Source organism: Typha latifolia, chromosome 4 (genome assembly GCF_019914945.1).
Source record: "Typha latifolia isolate L0001 chromosome 4, TyphaL0001v2, whole genome shotgun sequence".
NCBI lineage: Eukaryota > Viridiplantae > Streptophyta > Magnoliopsida > Poales > Typhaceae > Typha > Typha latifolia.
Window position 1 is genome coordinate 10,497,913 of NC_133089.1, and position 14,613 is coordinate 10,512,525.

The following is a 14,613-nucleotide window of genomic DNA, read 5'->3' on the forward strand; positions in this document are numbered from 1 at the left end:
AGGAGACTTCTTGAGGCTACATCGGTTCTTCAATTAACAAGGTCATATTTTTATAAAAAGCTTAATCTTTCGTCTTAAGAGCTATCTAGACGAAAGATCAATCTCAAGGATTATTGAGGTTGGACATCAATCACGAGAAGCAGTGAATTGTGGGTTCTAGCGAGCAAGACTGAGAGGAACAAAGTCGTTTGGATCGACGGGTTGTTTTGTGAGTCAGTCTTGTAACTGCTACTATCCTAGTGATTGGTTTTAATCCGAGTTTGGATTCGTGGTATTTTTCAGTTTGGATTTTTTCACGTTAAAATCTTGGCGTTCATCTCTGTTTTCATTTTTAATATTTCTTCGAACTTTACTTAAGCGAACGAGTGATATCATTGCCTAGTATTTAGATATATACTTATGTCTAGGCGTTTTTTCAGATGTAGCCTCAAGAATTCTCCTTCAATTGCCTTCACCAACCACCCTAGAGTTAGTGCATCACAATGCTTTTATATGTACCCAAGATAGAGCCAAATCTAAGTCATATCTGTAATCACGAAAGTCCAAAATTTGCATTTTATGCAGATGCGTTCGAATGCAGCCCGAGTGCGTTCGAACGGCCTGATTTGTTCTCAGATGCGTTCGAATGGGCCAAAGTGTGTTCAAACACGGTGGCTTGATTTTTCACAAGTTGCATTCGAATGCGCAAAAACACTCCTCTATATGTGTGAATGTGCTGTGAACGTATGCAGGGTGTGTTCGAACGGAAAAAATAACATTCTCTGTATGTACGAACTCCTACACACGCGTTCGAACGGCCGGAACGTGTTCTCTATATATGTGAATGCCTGTGCTCGCGTTCGAATAGCCCAAACGCGTTCTTTGTATGTGCGAATGCCTATGTTCGCATTCGAACAGCCTGAATGCATTCTCTCTATATATGTGAACTCCTGAGAGCGCTTCAAACGCGGTGTGAATGTGAAAACCTTTCTCTTTTGATCTTGCAATTCTTCAATTTAAATACTTTCTAGACTTATATAAATATTCATGTACATGTATAAAAATACTTAGCATATTTTGTACACAATTGTCAACATTAAAAACCTAACATGATGGATCTCTCACCTCTAGCTGTAAGTTCCTTAAATGGACATGAGGAACATTTGTGATTTGTGTTAAGATAAATCATACAATGAAAATTTCAAGTCTATTTGTAAATCTAAACTTCTTTTTGTTGGTTTGTGTGCATCGTTTGAACACAATTTTGATTTCTACCTTTTAACATCTTAATTTTTTTACACGATTTGACCATTAACTTAAATTTAGTTTGTACAACTCAATTACATGTGTGTCTATGAATTTGTCAGTACAATGATATTGCACTTACATAGGTTTTCAATATTTGGTATGTTTTTAACAAATATTTATAGAACACACGTTGGCTTGTGTTAAGGCTACCATTGTTTGTATAGACGGCAAAAATAGGAAATATTTCGTCTAATTCAAATAATTTGTCTACTAAAATGCCTTCTTCTTCTTCTTCTTCTTCGGCATGATGTCTTCTTGTTTGGCCAAAATATAAAGCGAATTGGGAGCATCTCATCCCTACATTCAACTCCCAACATTTTAGTTCAGCCCTATTTTCTCCTCCATTATTTATTAGGAAGCTACATTCATTTAAAATTCTTACAAAATAGCTATAATTGAATAATTATATGGAACTCATGTGTCAATTCCTAATCTTAGTTTTCATTTGTTTAACATTATTTTATTAATAATTATTGTGTTTTATATTACAGAGGAGATGAGTTTCATGGTATGAAGAAGGGTTTAGGTTAGTAAGGTTGTTTGGTAATGTCCTTAGTAACTAACATAATTAGGAGTTTGGTTTAGTTTAGTTAATGAATCTAATAGTAGGGTACAATTTGTAAATACCAAAAATTATTTTATGGTGTAAACCATAAATACATGAAAGGGTAGGGTGTTAAATGCAAGTTTTCATTTAAAAACAATGATAATGACTACATTTGGACAACATTTGTTTGCAAAAGATAGGGTAGTAAATGAGGATAGCCTTTTTTGCATTAGTTACCAAATTGCCCCTATAAGATATATTACTATTAATTTTTAAATTGTTTTAAGAATTGTTCTCTAGACTACTAAAACTTAACATCCATCCGTCAATTATACGGTTATTCATCACAAGAGACCTTTATAATTTAATTAGTACATGCATCCATACAAATATAGTAAGAAGCATATATATACTGCGAAACTGTTACAGCAGCTACAAAACTTGACTTACTTATAGACCTCCCTCTATTCTTGATCATCTCTATTGATCCAAGCTACTAACTCGTGTTACAGCTACAAATCTAAAGAAATCTACCACTGATCCAAACCAACCTATCTATATATTGAGAAGTTGAGAGCAGAATGGCAAGATAGTTCACGTCAGAATCCAAACACGAACGAACTTGTCAAGATCACATGGAGTTAAACTATTTCATGATCTGCATCACCGATTTATGGGTCCATTAATTCGAGGTCGAGCCCTGGATCAAGAACAAGAACAAAGAACATGGTTAGCAACTAACTGACTAACTAGTGATGATGCATACTACTCTACTATTCAGAATTTTATGAGAGATGGAAGAAGACTTGCCTGTTCTGAGTGGGGTTGGAACTGGAAGGTGGTATCCTTCTAAAGCTCACTCCTGTCTGCTTGATGGGCTTCGTCGCTCTGCCGATCATCGTCTCGTGGTGTTTCTGCCGTGACGGGGGCGACGATCGTGCCCTTGAGGTCGATAGCAGCTTTCTGACTCGGTTCATCCCACTGCTAGTGTGCAAGGAATATGAGGAGCTCAAAAGAAATGGCATCAGGAGGAGTAGGAGTATCTGTATACCTAACAAAGATCTATGTCTATTCTTCATTCCTCTCTATGAGAGCTATACGAGGCAAGGCAACTGCTTACAAGGGAAGTTGGAACAATGATAGGAGTGGAGAATTCATAGGGCTATTTATTATTTATCTTCGTAATTTCCTTTTCCTTTTTTTTTTAATTAAACTAGTAAGAGATGCAGTGAATCATGTGATGCATCTTTGACTGCAAAACAAAAGCTTGATTTGCTCTCTAAGTCTGGAGTGATTAAAAGAGCTCAGTTAGTTTACTGGGCTTGATCGCCATGTGATCGAAGCACGTGATCTTATAATTATAATTATTCTTTGGCTAACTGTTTGATTTAATTTTGCCGAAGTTTCTGCAATTCGCCAACCAACCTTCTTTTTGAAATTGGCATCTTGACTGCTGTAAAGCCGGTGTTGTTTTCTTGTACATAGAGTACATATTAATTTTTAAAGAAAGGAATAGCACTTTGTCCACGCCCAGCAATGCATAATAGATCATAGGTAGATGGACTTCCAATTATCGATTCGATCGTACTCTCTCTTATCCGAATTTTAGATCAGTAATTGGGTATGTATTTCGATTCATCTGCCCTCGATTGTTTAAATCCCTATGCGGATCGTACTAAAATAATATCTCTAAATGCGGATATATGCTTAAGTATTTATATAAGTTGGCCATGCTTTTGTTACTGCCAGGCATTTGTATATATACATTAGTGATACAAAGAATAATAGACTTATTAAGAGATGATGAGTACGTACCTAGTAATATATTATATATATAGCCATCACCTTATATGGATTTAGTACACACTCTTATATCTATAAATACCTCTCTTTTCACGCATTTAAGTATCAGTACAAAACATACGCCCATAGCACTAATCACTTCTTTCCTTTTACTATTTCCAACTTGGAACTGACACTAGAACTACTTTATGTGTAACTCCACCATCTTACATTGATATTTGCTGGAACCACTACCTCCACATAACTCAACTATAGATTAGTTTAACTAATTAGGATTGTTACGTACAAATGAATTAGAAACTAAAGCGAGACACCAGTAAATCTCCGACTCCACATTGGATTCCATCTTAAATAATAAGTCAGATCCCCTCTGGTTCTTGGAGATCTGTGCCCCTGAGTTTAAAAACAACTGTAAATGTCAAAGAATAATAATAAAAGGACGAGCTGCCTCTCTCTCTCTCTCTCTCTCTCTCGTCGCCTGTTCGTATCTATCTATCCACCATCTGACGCGCGCGAGTAGGTCTTCCAATTTGATTGTCAATTGGCATCTTTGGCAGGGACCCATGTTCCCTGGCACGTGACAAGGAGAAGAAGAATGAGTTTTTGACCGAACCAGTACAATCTCAAATTCTTTACCAAAATAGATCACCAGCCAAACTCAATGCCAAAAGGATCCTGTTTCATTATAGTTGTCGGTAAAATATAAATAAAATTAATATTTTACTTTTCAATAGAAATGTCAATAAGTTTAGTATTTCCTATTAGTAGTTTATATATATAAATGTTTAATTTATCAGTAATTTTTTATAAAAATTCAAAAAAAATTATGATAAATTCAGTTAAATCTGTCTTAACTTTTAGAAAGTTTTCATATTAAATCTTTTAAACTTTTTTAAATTATAATACCCCTCTTAAATTTTGGGGCAAAATAAAACGAAAAAATAAACTTAATGACAATTATACCTATAAATAAAATCCATCAATTTAACTAGTAAAATAAAATGAAATTAGTAAGTTACAATTGCCTGCCTCGTCTCCGCCCTCCGCGCCGCCGGTTAAGTGCCCACGCCCCAGCGCGCCGCCGGCGGCCGACTCTGCCCTCACCGCCCGCGTCCAGCTACTCGGCCGCTGTCAGAACTAAGTTGGGACAGGTGGAAGATAAGCTTGACTTTGCAGAGAAGGGTGTTAAATATTTTCAGTTACTTGAGGAAACAACCGCTGAGTCGATGAACTTTCAGAAAATGTCAAAAGAATGCTTCAAAATTGTCATTTTAAACTACTTTTTCTCCTAAGCGCAGGAGAGAAAAACAATTGTGGATAACAAATTTATGGCAATAAAGTTATAACTCCAGAACTGGGTCTTAAAAGCGAAAGAGAAGCCCAAGCTAGCGCTGGGATCAGTGCATGTTCTGGACATCTGGAGCAAAAGAAAGAAGAATTAAGACATCTCCAGACCTGTAAGGATGAACTCTCTACTGCTTGCTCAAAGGTTCGCCAATCTGAATCTGAGTTGAGAAAAAAGTTGATAATCTTAAACTGAAACTCCATGATGCAGAAGCTAGGAAGGAGGAGACTGAAAGATTTTTATTTGCAATTGATAATTTGGATAAGACTGATGTTTCAGCACCAAAAGTCCTGAATTATGGCAAAGCTTCTGAACTTCTGAAGTCCGAGGCGGAACGAACTAAGATGCCCTCGTCTCCGCCCTCCGCGCCGCGGAGGACATGGTGTTGGCCATGGCGATGGACGGTGGCAGCGGGGAGGCGATGTCAGCGGCCGGCACTGCCGGCTTCCCGGGGAGAAGTCGGTGATAGGTGAAGGGGAAGAAGATGATTAAAGATATAATAAGAAAAATTAAATTTGTATTAGAATATCCTTTAGGATTATCCTAAGGGTCATATATTTATGAGCGCAATTAGTGTAATTCTTCTAACGGTATACAAATAGAAATGTGATATTTTATAAAAATTTAATACAAATATTATAATCTAAACAAATTTAAAAGGTTCCCGTAAAAACCAGATATATAATCCTAATTTTCATTTAGTTGTTACACATAAAATACTGATTATATATATAAAAGAAGATAACAGTGAAATCATTAACATTTTCTCTTATTAGATAAAATATTAATAATTTAATTGTTTTATTAATAGCTAAAATAAAAACTATTTTTTCTGCTATTAAGTTTCAATAAAATAAAATAATAAGTGAAAGCGTGGAACGTGACAAGGAGAAGAAGAGCAAGTTTTTGACCAAGCGGATGTAAAGCTGGAAAAGTTTGCAGGAAGGACTGCGTACATCTTTTATGTACCTATCTTCTTCATAGAATCTCATTGTATCTTATATTTAAAAAAGAAAAAGAAAAAGAAAACAAACAAACAAGCAAACTCTCATGGTATACAATTGCTCAGAATGTGTTGCTAAAGAAGAAAAAGAAAAAGAAAGAAAAAGAATGCATTAATATAATTCGTTCCGGATGAGCATCTTCTTCATAGAATCTTCTTCTTCTTCTTTTTTTCTTCATAGAATCTCGACAAATTAATTATGCGTCCCAGACTACTATTTTAACCTTATCTTTGTTTTTCATTATATCTTGATTTTACATTTAATTCTTATGTTTTGCATCCTACACCTTATATGTTAAAATAAATCTTATATTATTTTAGGACATCTGCACGGAAAAAGCATCTACCTTGTCGCCTTTTTTTTTCGGTAAGAAAACCCTCTACCTTTGTTTGACTTCCAGCAACGCCCTATAACTGCGATTAACATATGATGTTCATTGGGGAGATAGAAAGCCAAAAGGCGATTTGGTGTTGTTTGTAAGAGGAACAAACCAAAGTGAAGGAAATATTTCACTCCACGCCACGTCAAAAGAACAGTACGATGCATATCATACGAAATCCCCTCATTCCCAATGAGACGCATCGCATTAACGGCGATAGGAAAGTTTGGTATATGATTTTTTGTGGGAAGAGACTGCTTTATTCGTACTTATATAATTTACTTAAAAATATAATTTTATGAGATATTTGATAAAGACGACTGAACTAAAAGATTGTTTTAAGTGCTTAAACGATGTAATGAAAGTTTAAAGTCTATTTTACTAGAGCAATGGGATTCTACGGGCGTTCTAAAGCATTCGAGCACATTTTCCCGAAGTGCAGAACCATTAAAGATGTTTGAATGGCCCTTGCGGACATTCGAACGACCTTGACTGATTTTTACTTAGATTTGTATCTATCTCTATTTATCTTATCTTTAAGAGAATCAATGGAGAATCTTTAAAGTGATATTTATCTTTTCTCTAAGAGATACTTATCTTATCTCTAAAAAATAAAAATTTTATTATTAAGAGATATTTGTCTTATCTCTAAGAGATTTATTTTATACTTATCTTATCTCCTAAGTTTCTAACCTTAGGAGCGAGTACCGTTAAGTAAAATTGGAGATCATTTTTTGGAGGCCATTAGAGATAATTCTTAGTTTCAGACAGAACATGCTGAATCGTTCTCATCTTAATATCTACACCAAATCTGAAAGAACTACATCTCGAGAGTCACTAATGAAACGATCAACCTCGAGAGTCACTAAAGTTTGAAAACCGATTACGAGAAGTAGTGTGTCATAGGGTCTAGTGAGCAAAGTTGGTATAGATTGAGTCGTGAAAATCGGCGGGTGATTTGTAAGTTATTTTTTAATTGCTATAAGATTTAATGATTGGTTTCGATCCGAGTTTTGATTTTTAGTTTTTTTATCCGTTTGGGGTTTTTTTATGTAAAAAGTTGTGTTTGTAATTATTTTTTCATGCTTTATTTTTTGTATATTATTATCAATAGCATGCGATAAATCTTATCTCCTAGGGCATTTATTATATTTTTCAATTAACAATCATAACATACTTAAGGATTCACATAAGTTTATTTTTTTCAACTAGTATTAGAGCGGGTCTTTGTTACTTTAGAAATATATTTTTAGGATTATGGATTTTCCTAGGGTAGAGCAATCAACGGTTAGACCTACTTTGCTTGATGGAGCTAATTATCCATATTGGAAGGCTAGAATGTAAGTTTTTTTAAAGTCTATCTTCAACTATGATAGTTGATAAAAAAAAGCTATCAAACCTATAAAAAAGTGGAATAAATTAGATTATAATTAGTGTGGTTGGAATAGTAAAGCCATTAATACAATTTTAAGTGGTGTGTCTCCTAATGAATTTCAAAGAATTTGCACCTGTGAAATTGCTAAGGAAGCTTGAAATATTCTTGAGACTACAAATGAGGTTACTCTTACCGTCAAATTATCGAAGCTTCAAAGTCTTACGTCTAGGTTTGAAACTCTACGGAATAGATGATAATGAGTCTTCCGATGATTTTTGTGCCAAACTGATATACTTAGTTAGGATCTTTTCTTATTGCATTAGTTATTTATTTTTATTAAAATAAAATTCTTATAAGTCGCATTCGAACGCAGGTGAGGTCGCGTTCGAATGCCCTTGCAAACACCTGCATTAGGTATAGAAAACGCATATTGTGTGTTCGAATGCGGTCGGGCGAGTTCGAATGCCCCCGTTCGAATGCCTGCATCGCGTTCGCACATGCAAAGAACGTCTTTTGTGCGTTCGAACGCGATCAGGCATGTTTGAACGCGATCGATGGGAATCCTCTAGAATTAGGGTTTCATATTATTTTAGAACTAATTGGCTAGCCTCTATAAATATGTGGATGGTAGCCAACTTTAATATGCTATTGGAGTATTAATTTCTTGCCTCCTATATTCTCTCTAGACTCTCTCCCTCCTCCCTCTTCACCATCCTTCCACCTTTACCGTTGGCAATGTTTCTCCTAACTTCTAATCTCTCTCAACTATCGAGTGACCCTCTTCTTTGGGATCTCGACCACTTCGTTCCCTTCGTCTATATCCCTAAATGACATCCACAATCCACCTTCATCTCCATATCCATCCATAACCCTAACATCCACTTCACCTATCACCACCACCATCACCCACGTTATTCCATGTGTTTGTCCCCGCTACAATTCGAATTTGCAAAGGGCTAAATACAAAAGTTGTAGATCAGGAAGTTACGGATCTAATCCAATTAGTTTCGTAATTTTATTACTACCAGAGAATATTTGATAAATAGTTTCCCATGGTTGTGCGTACTGATTCCTATAATACATCTAGATCTTGAAAAATTATTGCGTAGCCTATCTTTGGTTCTAGATCTTATCAATTTGGTATCATAGCTTATCAAAGTGGTATTAGCGCCTAACAAGTGGTATCAGAGCTTATCAATTGGTATTAGAGCCTATCAAAGTAGTATTAGAGCTTAACAATTTGGAATTAGAGCCTAACAAATTGGTATTAGAGCATGCGAACTTTAGACCTCCATTAATGGCTGAAACAAGGGAGATGACATCAATAAGGAGACCTATGGAGAGCACACCGACAAGGGAGGACTCAATTCTGTTAGGTTTTTATTTGTTGGCAATTGTGTACAAAATATTCTAAGTATATTTTTTCATGTATATGAGCTTTACACAAGTCTAGAATATCTCTGGTTTGAAGAATTGCAAGATTATTGGAGAAAAGCCGTCGAGTTCACACCGCGTTCACAAACGCGTTCGAACACGGATACTGCGTTCACACAGACAGAGAGCCGCGTTCACAAACGCGTTCGAACGTGGGTACTGCGTTCACACAGACCGAGAGCTGCGTTCATAAACGCGTTCGAACGAACCTGAAGAATTCAAGCTGTCGCGTTCGAACGCACTCGAGCCCGTTCGAACGCACCAACAAAGTTTAAGAATATTGTACTTTCGTGAGTACGGATAAGATTAGGATTTGGCTCTATCTTGTACTTTCATGAGTGTGGATAAGATTTGGATTTGGCTATATCTTGAAGATCGTGAGTACGGATAAGATTTGGATTTGGCTCTATCTTGAAGATCGTGAGTACGGATAAGATTTGGATTTGGCTCTATCTTGTACTTTCATGAGTACGGATAAGATTTGGATTTGGCTCTATCTTGGAGATCATATATAAGGATTGTGAAACCCTATCTCTAGGGAAGTTGAAGAAGTATTATTGAAGGACACTTCTTGAGGCTACAATGGTTCTTCAACTAACAAGGTTCCACTCATCTAAAAAAGTTAATCTTTCGTCTTAAGGGCTATCTAGACGAAAGATCAATCTCGAGGGTTACTGAGATTGTACTTCAATCACGAGAAGCGGTGAATCGTGGGTTCTAGTGAGCAAGACTGAGAGGAACAAAGTCGTTTGGATCGACAGGTTGTTTTGAGAGTCAGTCTTGTAACTGCTACTATTCTAGTGATTGGTTTTGATCCGTAGTTTTCTCCCGTTTGGGGTTTTCCACGTTAAAATCTTTGCGTTCATCTCTGCTTTCGTTCTTAATATTTCTACGGACTTTTACTTAAGCGAGCGAGTGATATCATTGCCTAGTATTTAGATACATACGTGTGTCTAGGGGTTTTTTCAAATTCACGATGACCCTAACCGTGAGGCCGATTCCTTTGGAGCGACCACGGCTAGACCGAGTTAACCAACGTCCATGAGTGCAAATATGGATGAACTTAGGGGCATGTTCCAGTCATTGATGCATAGAGTTGACTCAATTCAAAAAGATCACAATGATTTCAAGGAATATGTCATGAACTGATTTAATTTGTTATCTCCTCGATGGTAATCAGAGTTTCAAGAAGGACTAGCGGTGGTGCCTCATCGAACTGATACCCCACAGGTCCAGGTGCGTTATGCGAGTATCAATGATCCCCTCTTACCTATGCCTACACATCATTCCTCACCTCCGTTGCAAAACCCAAGATCGGCGGTGGTGGAACCTAAGAGGCGTGCAACACTGGTGTGCTTCGTCGATGAGGAGGATTGTCACTATGAGGATGAGGTTGATCCTTATGGAGATGGTGATGGATGTGCTCGAGGATTGAGAGAGGGTGATCAACCTGCACAAAGGTTTAGACCTGAACCACGGATATTTCATAAACTCGATAATGCTATTCGGGGGAGAACCACATGCTTGGACTTTCCAAAATTCCAAGGCAGTGATCCAACGGATTGGGTGTTTTAAGTTGAACAATATTTTGATTGTCAAGGTACAGCAGAAGATGCAAAAGTCTAAATGGCAAGCTTTCACCTCCAAGGAACGGCATTGCATTGGTATAGATCGGTTATTCGTGATGGTGGATTTACCGGATGGACGGATTTTTGTAGGAGGATTACACGCAGATTTGAGACAGCGGTATTTGAAGAATTTGCTGCCACATTAAGCAAAATGGTTCAGAGGGCAACCGTATTGGAGTACCAAGTTGAGTTTGAAAGAGTTAGTAGTCATTGTGGTTCAGAGGGAACGGATATTGATGAGTATATTTATTTTAGGGCTGCGGGATGAGATACAAGCGGATGTTCATGCTCTATGTCTTACTACTCTTAATGAGGCCTTTGAGAAGGCCTTGAGAATGGAACAAAAGCATAGGGCTCTAAAGATGGTAGCGAAAACCAATTAGGGCAACCGAGACGAGCGGTTTGCACCTAGAACGCCGGCTGGAAATTCTACGGTTTCAAAAATAGTGGCTACGAGTACTAGACCACGACCACCTTTGAGACCTTCTTCCGATGTTAGAGGAGGCACAAGACCCCCATTCAAACTCTCACACCTGCCTAGGTGGAGGATCAAAGAGCGTAGGGCCTTTGCTTTCGATGTGATGAGCGTTTCACCCCCGATCATCGGTGTTCTAAACTGATCGGGAGTGTGATGCTTATAGATGGTCTTGAGGAGGACGATGAGGTCCATGAAGAGGCTATTGTGGAGGGTGTGGAGGAAGATATCCAAGTTGAATATCGATGCATGCATATTTGGGTACTTCCGCACCGAGGACGTTACGAGTAGATGAACTCATTAGAAAGCATTGTGTGCACATCCTCATTGATTCCGGGAGTACACACAACTTTTTAGATGAGAGGTTAGTGAGGAGATTGAGTTTGAATGCCGAGCTGACCACGGGATTTGACGTTGCTATAGGAGATGGCACGAAGCTTAGGGCGGAGAGCTTGTGTCACCGGGTCGATATACGGGTGCAAGGACACGATATCATTGTGGACTTGTATCCGTTGGCGCTGCGAGGATTGAACATTGTCCTTGGTGCTCAGTGGTTACAGAGTTTGGAACCCATCATATTTGATTTCCGGAGCATGTGGATAAAATTTAAACAAGGAAAGAAAGATGTGCGGCTTGCCTGTGTTCGTTCTTCGCCGATTCCTACAATGCAGCCTATAATGGGGCTATCTTGTGCGTATGATTTGGCCTATCTTCTTCAGTTAGGACCAGCTGAAGATGAGCCTCAAATGAGTTTAGGTACTATCATTGAATTGTCTAATTTATTATTTAACTTTTTTGGACTGTTTGAGGAGCCACAGGAGTTGCCACTGAGGAGAGCGGCGGACCATCGCATAGAGATTGTACCCGGGGCTGCACCAGCGAAAGTGAGGCCACATTGGTATCCAGATGTGCAAAAAAAAGTTATCTCAAAGATGATAGCCGAGATGTTGGAGTAAGATCTCATTCAACCAAGTCATATCTCATACTTATCCTCTCTGGCTATTGGTGTGAAAAATGATGGGACATAGCATTTTTGTGTCGATTATCGGGCACTAAATACTATTATCGTCAATGATCGATATCCTATTCTGGTTATAGAGGAGCTACTGGATGAGCTTGCAGGGGCGACTATATTCAGTAAGCTTGACTTGAGGGCCGGGTATCATCAAATTAGAGTTCACCTGGCGGATGTGCACAAAACTGCATTTCAGACTCCGGACGGGCACTACAAGTTCTGAGTGATGCCTTTTGGTTTGACCAATGCTCCAACTACCTTTCAAGGCCTCATGAATGATATATTTTGGCCTCTCTTGCGAAGATATGTCTTGGTATTTTTTGATGACTTTTTGGTGTATAGGAGGACTGAATTAGAGCATTGGAGGCATTTGGAGGACTTGCTGAATTTGTTGAAGCGAAACCAATTGAAGATCAAAAAGCCCAAGTGCCTATGGGGAGTACCACAAGTAGAGTATTTAGGCCACATCATTTCAGCGTATGGTATAGCGGCAGATCCTCAAAATATTGCATGTATGACCGCTTGACCTATTCCTACTACTACCACCGGATTGAGAGGATTTTTGGGGCTGACCGGATATTATCGATGCTTCATCGCCAAATATGGCAAGATCGCTGCTCCTCTAACTTATTTGTTAAAGAAGGACTCTTTTAGATGCATGGATGAAGCCACTTCAGCCTTTGAAAAATTGAAAACAGTAATGACGACGGCACCCGTTCTAGCACTACCGGACTTCACCCAAAAGTTCATTGTGGAATGTGATGCATCGGGTATTGGCATATGAGCTGTACTTATACAAGGAGGACGTCCCATAACCTTTTTGAGTAAGGCTTTGTCACAAAAATCTCAGCAATTATCGACTTATGAGAGAGAGAGATGTTGGCAATTCTGTATGTGGTGAGAAAAGTGGAGGCCTTATTTGATCGGTAGACGATTCATTATCCGAACCGATCAAAGGGGCCTTCCATACTTTCTCGGACAGCGTATACACACTCTGGCACAGCAGCGATGGGTCACAAAATTGCTGGGATATGATTATAACATCCAATACAAGAAGGGAATGGAAAATAAAGCGGCGGATGCACTATCACGCCAACTCGATACCGCCGAGCTTGCAGCCTATTCATCTCCTACCTTTCCCTTCCTTGACGAGCTGAGGTATGCATGTACATCTGTCCCAGATATTTTGAGATTGTTGTAGGAGGTGATGGATGATCCGGAGCGCTATCTAGAGTTGGAGAATCGAGGCAATTTACTGCTAGACCGCAGATGCATTTTAGTACCTGCAAATGATGGATTACAGCAGAAATTGTTGGAGCACTTCCACCACACTCCAGAGACTAGTCATGAGGATGTCTTGAGGGCTTATAAGAGGATATCTCAGATTTGCATGTGGCCAGGATTGCTTGCGAAGTCTGTCAAAGGGCTAAAGCAACCACATTAAAACTGATCGGATTATTACAACCTTTACCTATATCGAACAGTGTTTGAGAGAACATTTCTATGGATTATATAGAGGGTCTTCCGCTGGTACGTGGTTATTCTATTATCTTTGTGGTGGTTGACAGATTGAGTAAGTTTGCACACTTTTCGGCATTGTCACATCTGTTTTTAGCCAATCGGTGGCTGAAATTTTTGTTAGAGATGTTGTTCAGTTACATGACATATCACACATGATTGTCTCAGATTGTGATCGTGTATTTATGACTGACTTTTGGATTGAGTTTTTTAGATTGTAGGGGACTCGATTGAACTTCAGTTTGGCCTACCATCCACAGACAGACAGCTAAACCGAGGTGGTCAATCGAGGCATTAAGCAATACTTGAGGTACTTTGTTGGAGAGATGCCGAGACGATGCTTGAAGTTCTTACCATGGGCGGAGTGGTCCTACAACACCGCCTACCATAGTAGCATTGGCACGACTCCATTTGAGGTGGTGTATGGATGCACGGCTCCGACGTTACGCGCTTATGATCTAGTGGCGTCTATAGATCATACGGAGGTGGAGATTGTTGGATCAGTTCTACCGGAGCCATTGGAGGAGATAGAGATCGTAGAGCCAGTTCGAGTACATGCTAGATGCCCATGACGACATAGTACCAGATTGGAGATGGAGATTCTAGTTGAGTGGCTTGGCAAGCCATCTGATGAGGCGACATGGGAGTTGGAGACTGATATCTTGGAGCGTTTTCCCGACTTTTCACCTTGAGGGCAAGGTGGGAGAAGCGTGGTGGGCTGATACACTTAGTTAGGATATTTTATTATTACATTAGTTGTTTATTTTCATTAAAATAAAAATTCCTATAAGTCGCATTAGAAT

The 14,613-nt window shown here is 38.6% G+C and overlaps 1 long non-coding RNA gene across 1 annotated transcript; it reads right to left on the bottom strand.

Annotated features, from left to right (window-relative positions):
- Window positions 1–2,171: 2,171 nt before the first annotated feature.
- On the bottom strand, window positions 2,172–2,942 carry LOC140787337 (uncharacterized). Its single transcript, XR_012108827.1, has 2 exons — window positions 2,645–2,942; window positions 2,172–2,534 (listed from the first exon to the last, which is right to left on the bottom strand). It is a non-coding gene; the product is annotated as an uncharacterized lncRNA (long non-coding RNA).
- Between the last annotated feature and the right edge of the window lie 11,671 nt (window positions 2,943–14,613).